The sequence below is a fragment of the Mesocricetus auratus genome, unplaced genomic scaffold, assembly GCF_017639785.1.
Source record: "Mesocricetus auratus isolate SY011 unplaced genomic scaffold, BCM_Maur_2.0 Super-Scaffold_100027, whole genome shotgun sequence".
Lineage (NCBI taxonomy): Eukaryota > Metazoa > Chordata > Mammalia > Rodentia > Cricetidae > Mesocricetus > Mesocricetus auratus.
Window position 1 is genome coordinate 22499983 of NW_024429208.1, and position 6362 is coordinate 22506344.

A 6362-nucleotide genomic window follows, 5' to 3' on the forward strand; every position below is an offset into this window, starting at 1 on the left:
TAAGCCTAAAAAGCAAAGGGCCAGCTGCTCTTGGCTTGCAACCTCCATAACCAGAAGCCAAAGGAACCATTTTTCGTTATAAGTTGCTCATCTCCAGGCACGTGCTATAAGGACAGAATGAACTGACCCCACCTACATACCCATCTACAACTGTCCCCTGTTCATTCATGGGTCTACCCATGAGTCTATATAGTTATCTATCTACTCACCTCTACCCATTATTCCTCCACCCATGTCCATCCGCCTCCTTACCTAGCCATCTATGCATCCGTCTTACAAAGCTGGCATAGGCTGATGAAAGGCTTTCCGAAACCTAAGAACATAAAGTAAACCTCATGAGTTCATTCTCCATGGAACTGGCCTTCTTCTAGGATTTATAATTTTTTTTGAGATAGAGTTTGTGTGGTCCAAACTGATCCCAAACTCCCTATGTAGTCAAGGATGATCTTGAACTCTTGATCCTTCCCATCTCTGCCCCCAAGTGCTAGAATTACAGGTATGTGCAACCTCACCCAGTTCATGGAGTTCTGTGGATGGAACCCAGGACTTCCCGTGTGTTAGGCAAGCACTCAACCAATGGAACCGTATCCCCAACCCTTGAATTTCTGCTTTGCATGGGCAGAATAATTGAATTGGTCTCTACACATGTCTACATTCTTTTCAAGGCAAGTACCACTTTTTCAGGGTGACTTCTAAGTTCCTTTGCTTTTATTTAGTGGTGGGTCTCCAGAGGTTTGAAGGCTGTCTGGGGGAACCGAGCCTGTGATAGATGGACTTGAGCCAGGGCATGAGCAGAGGAAGCATGGTCAGACTAGTGGAGGAGGAATGCCTGAGGCTTGCTGTATGCCTCAGGTCTGCCTCCCCTGTCTAGTCTCTGAAGCCGTCAACGGGATGAGGGTGGGCAGGAGGTATCCTGATGATTTCAGGGGCTCTCAACTTAAGGCTGCTGTGGTAGCGGCTCTGACAGCCATTTAACACAGGCTTGTGAGTGGGCCTGACTGCCACTTGTTTGAGACTCGGGTCCAGGGAGTTGACGGACTTCAGAGGTCACTTGGCAGCCATGTGACTCAGGTCTGTATGATGGGACAGTACTCACAGTCACCTTGCCATCTGCTTGCTAACTGTCGGGGTGCATGTTGGTGTCCCTGAGAGGATACTCTGAGGTGTAGACATGCTCATGGATTCATGAGGACCTTGGCCCAGGACTACCTGCCCAGCACTGTAAAGCAAGGCAGACAGAGCCGGGCTCAGTGAAAGAACCAATAACTGTGGTGGTTCCTGGAGCAGGGAAGAGGCATGGACAGGGCACAGGTTCATCTGCCCTTCGGGACAAGTCCGGGGCCTTTAGCCCAAACTCCCAGTTTCCTGGGCTTCCCTAGAGGAAGTGTAGGTGAGCTGAGCCCCCCTGCCCAGTCCCTAGAGAGACCCAAACACAACTCAACTGCGGCCTATAGACTCCCAAGTAGAACTCACTCATCCCCGAGAGTATTCTGCCAATCTAGGGGGCTGCAGGCCAGGACCCAACTGCCTCCACCGACAGTCACCTCACTCCAGGATACGGCCCCACACAGACCACCAGGTTCTGCCTGGCTTCCTCCACACCTATAATCATGGCTGCCACCCAGTTATCCACTTCGTCTGGCTGGCCTGGTGCCCAACCAGCTTCCTCCTAGTCTTGACTTCAGTGACTGGAAAGGGAGAGGGCACGCCCTAGCTCAGGGGCACATTCATGTCAGGACTGGGAAGCCCAGGCCTCGCTCTCACTGTCATCCCCCCCCTCCATCACCGCCAGCACCCCCACCCCATCCGCCTGCAATTGGACCCAGATGCCAGAAACTGTCTGGCTTGAATGGCTGAAGCGAGAACACATGGGCATAGTGAAAACTCGCCCGTTACAGCTTCATTACCGTCACCCTGAGAAACTGGCGGGCGGACAGGGAGACTTGGAGGCCAGGAGTCTGGTGCTACGTGTGTAGTGAATAGTTCCCATGGCGCAGTCATGAGCAGCACACACATGCCTAATGGCTGCTGGGCTTGGGCCAAGGAGTTTACCCTGGCTGCTCGGGGGCACCTTATGTGGCTGACAGACTAGTTCCTCTGCTCCTCCAGCCTTGCTTCCTTTAAGGTAAACTCCGGGTTCTGGGTCCCTGTCTGGACGCTGATACTGCCAGCTGTGTGACTTCGGGGAAGATGCATTGCTTCTCTGAGCAAATATTTCTGCATCTAGAAAGCAGGTGACAAAAATAACCTCCTTTTCAGAGTTTGAGCGCAGCTAGGGGTAACTCTGGAGAGGGGGGTATGAAAAATAATCTGAGTATCTGAGGGATTTAACTAAGCAGACCCACAACCTCAAACTCGTATTTCTATAATCCCCCCAAAGCTGGGAGAAGTGAGATTGTGTCGTTCATTTGTCAGAACCAACAGGAGACACAGCCGCCCATCATATTGATTCATCCTTGTTCCTGCGCCTCCCGAAGAGGCTTTTCAACACTCAGTAGGACTACAGGGCGCTACCCCAGGCCCCACTAGAGACTGGATATATTTCTGAGTATGTCTCAACACGAGTTTTCAGTTCAGAAACATCCAGCTTTAAGGGAGCAAGAGAGGGAGCTGGGTGTCTGATCCCGGAAGTGAAGGTATTGTTCTAGAAGAAGAAAGATGTCTGAGGTTGTGGGAGACTTGAGGCCATTGTCAAGTCTCTTCACCTTGCAGTCAGTTGTGACCCAGCTGCTCCTTGGCTGACGGGCTTGGTGTTCAGTGCCTCCATGAGACTGTAGAGAGTAGAAAGGGCTGACCTGGCCATTGGACTCCCAGGTCACAGTGGAAGTGGATGGTTCTCTTCCCAGACATCTTTACATGGCTGACTGTCACTTTCTCCATCTCCCTAGCTCACTGAGACCAGCTTCCTTTCTTCTCTATGAGGTTCTATATCCTTCCAGATCTTCCCAGCCCTGCCCCGTTGCTCCCTGTGACTGTGTTGTGACTTTGGGTTGCCTCATCTGGCAGATGGGCCTCGGCTCTTCAAGGGACTCATTTAGACAAGCCACACTGGTGTCCAGGAGATCCAGAGTCAGGCAGGAGGGTTCTTCAGAGACACCAGGTAGCTACTCTGGGGCACAGCATCTGGTCTGGAAAGGGTTCAGGCTGGTGGCTGGACGTCTCTTCAGATACCACTCACTGTCCTGGCGGCCTGAAAGGTCCAAGTTCTCTGCTGCCTGCCCAAGTGATCCACAAACACATCTTTGTTAGAGAAGGAAGAGCAAGCAATAGCAAGACGGCTCAGCTGGTAAGGGCCCCTGCTGCCAAGACCGAGATCCTGACTCCATTTTTGTTTTTTGTTTTTTCTTTAAAGCTGAATGCCATGGTGGACCTCTAAGACCAGAAAGGAGGCAGAGAAGGAAAAATCCAAAGAAGCTAGCTAGCCTGGAATATACAGCTCCACAGAAGCAGGAGATTGTACCCCAAGCAGGCCGGGTGGCTCAAGGGTTAAAGACACTTGCCTTTAAGCCCAATGACCTCGGTTCAGTCCCTGTATCCAAAAGGTGAAAAAAGAAAAAAACCTGACTCCTGAAAGTCATTCTCTGACCCCTGTATGTTCCCATCCCCACTAAATAAATATAAAAACTCCCAGAAGCACATATGTGCGGTGACCAGGGAAGAGTCCGCTCCAAAACCCATGCCCGGAATCCTCATCTTTCTTTTGGGTAACCATGTTTACAACAGTGCACGCATGCATCTTAGGGGCCTATTTTTCTTGCTGTTTTATTTACACGTGTGTGTCATCGGTTTTGTTTTAGGCAGTCCGTGGACATACCTCACAAAGTGCTCTGCAGCTTGTATTTCCCTGCTTACCATATGTCCTGGAGACCTTCCCACATCAGTTCTCGGAAGCGCCTCATTCGCTTTAACGGTACCTCCAGCCACCCGTGCATACGGGAGGGCTTACAGAACCACGCCCCCAGGGAACATCTGTGTGAGCTGTCATGCCCATCGGTTGCTGCTGTGAACATCTGTACGCTCGTAAGTTATAGACTGTGCCTGTGGGGGACTGAGGAGGGGTGAGGCTGTGTCAAGGAGATTTTAAAATGTTGCCGGCTTTGGCCAAATTGCTCTCTGAATTGACTGCAACCTCAAAAAAGCGGAGCCCAATTATCAGTTTTCCTTATTGGGGGCCCCCCTGGGGGTGTCCTGGTGGGGGGTCCCAAGTTGATAGGGACCCATCCTCCCAGAGAGATTTGCTAAACTGGAAATGAGCCATGTAGGGACAGATGAGCTGGGTGTGTATAGCTCAGGGGTGGCATCAACAGACTTTGACCACGGTGGGACAAAGCAGTGACTGTGGGTTTAAATCATGGCTCCAGCAACCCATGGACTATGTGAGCTCCTTCCTCATACATTCTGTCTTTTTAAAACATAATCTAGGGAAATGGACCTGACAGTGATCCATCAAACACAGAGGTATCCCAAGGCTTTTCTTCCGATGCCTGCAGTAAGAGACATGGAAACTGACTCCTTTAAAAAAATAATAAACAATTGTTTTAAGTTGGGAATAGTGGTGCATGCCTTTAATCCTAACACTTACGAAGTAAGGTAAGTAGATCCCCGAGTTCAGGGACAGCCTGGTATATATACAGAGTGAGTTCCAGGGCAACCAGAGCGACATAGTGAGACCCTGACAAAAGTGATAACAATAATCCGTCGTTTTGTCATGACACACATGTGGAGGTCTGAGGACAGCTTTGTGGACTTGGTTATCTCCTTCCACCTTTACATGGGTTCTGGGGATTAAACCGAGGCCAGGCTTGCTTGGGACGAGATCTAACTGAAGAGCCTTCTCTCCAGCCCAGAACTTTCTTCTCATGACCCTGGATGAGGTCATTCAGAATATCGCACTAGAGACGGTGAATGCTTCGATCCTATCTCCAGAGGCAACCCCTTTCCCTCTGTAAGACATCAATACCACTCCAGGACACCCCAAGACCAAGTTCTCAGCACAAAAATGTAGTTGGCATTTTCTTTGGGCTACCAACTGGCTCCCAAATAAAGACATGGGGACTTGTTATTAATTATGAATGTTTGGCCTTAGCTTAGGCTTGATTCTAACTAGCCTTTTAAACTTAACCCATTTCTATTAAGCTATGTGCTGCCCTGAGACTCATTTACCTCATCCATGTACTGTCCATCCTGCCTTCCCGCTTCCTCTGTGTCTGGCTGGCTCCTGGCTGGTCCCCTGCTGGCTGGCCAGCTCCCCTTTCTCTCTGCCTGCCAGCCCACCTATCCCTCTCCTCTGCCTAGTTATTGGCCATTCAGCTTTTTATTAGACCAAAACTGTGCCTTAGGCAGGCAAGGTGAAACAAATGTAACACATCTTTACACAATTAAATACATCATGAACAAAAGCAACACACCTTTACATCGTTAAATAATAATTATTCTGCAACACAAAGGAGATTTATTTGCTGCAGAGGGACAAAGGGCTCCATAGCCACCATCTTAATCTCTTCAAAGTACTGACACTTGACAGTTTATAAACCATCTTTCCTTGGGGACTGGTGGGGCTAAGATTTGAAACCCACTTTATGACCAGGGTCCTGAGGTTTACAGAAGCCATGTGACTTTCCAGAGGCCAGATCGAGTGGCGGTGGCACCACGCCTGAAACTCACACTATTGTCATAAGAGTCAGACTGGATGACTTAGGGTCTGCACGTTCACCAGGGCAGCAACTGTCCGACCCTGCCCGAAGCCTCCAGGTCAGGCCTCCTGCCCACATGTCTCCTTTTGTCCTGGGAAGCAGGCATATCTGATGGCCACTGTGTATCGGGAGGTGAAGCTTAGCGAGACTGTTTACTGACCAGTGTGTCACACAGCCCTTGAGTGACCCGACCCGGCCTCCCAGGATCCCACAAACATCCCTCTCTCCTCCTTCCTACCTGGAAGGAGGACCTCATGTCCATGAGCCTCGCTTAGCCTACCATCCATCTCATTCCATCCTTGAGGCCTGCTCCCTGACTATCTCCTTCAAGAAGCCCTTGGACTCCTGCTGCCTCTCCTGGGCAGTCATCCTTCTCTTAGCTCTCACTGCTGGGACCCTCCAGGACTGCTGGGGTTCACTGTTATACCTGGAACACAGGGATGGATGGCTACTCCTCCTTTGAAGCTAGGACTTGCCTTCCCAATGCCTTTTCCTAAAATGTGTCCAAATGTTTCTACATGGGGGTTTCTTTTTCTGTTTGCCTTGTTTTTGTTTTTTTTTTTTCTTTTCTTTTCTTTTTTTCTTGAGACAGGGTTTCTCTGTATTGCTTTGGAGCCTGTCCTGGAATTTGCTCTGTAGACCAGGCTGACCTCGAACACATGGAGATCC

At 50.0% G+C, this 6362-nt stretch overlaps 1 long non-coding RNA gene across 1 annotated transcript; it reads left to right on the top strand.

Moving 5' to 3' along the window:
• The first annotated feature begins 3350 nt into the window (after nt 1-3350).
• Nucleotides 3351-4550, top strand: LOC110340977. The gene is made up of 3 exons (XR_002382834.2): nt 3351-3542; nt 3798-4020; nt 4423-4550. It is a non-coding gene; the product is annotated as an uncharacterized LOC110340977 (long non-coding RNA).
• Nucleotides 4551-6362: the final 1812 nt, after the last annotated feature.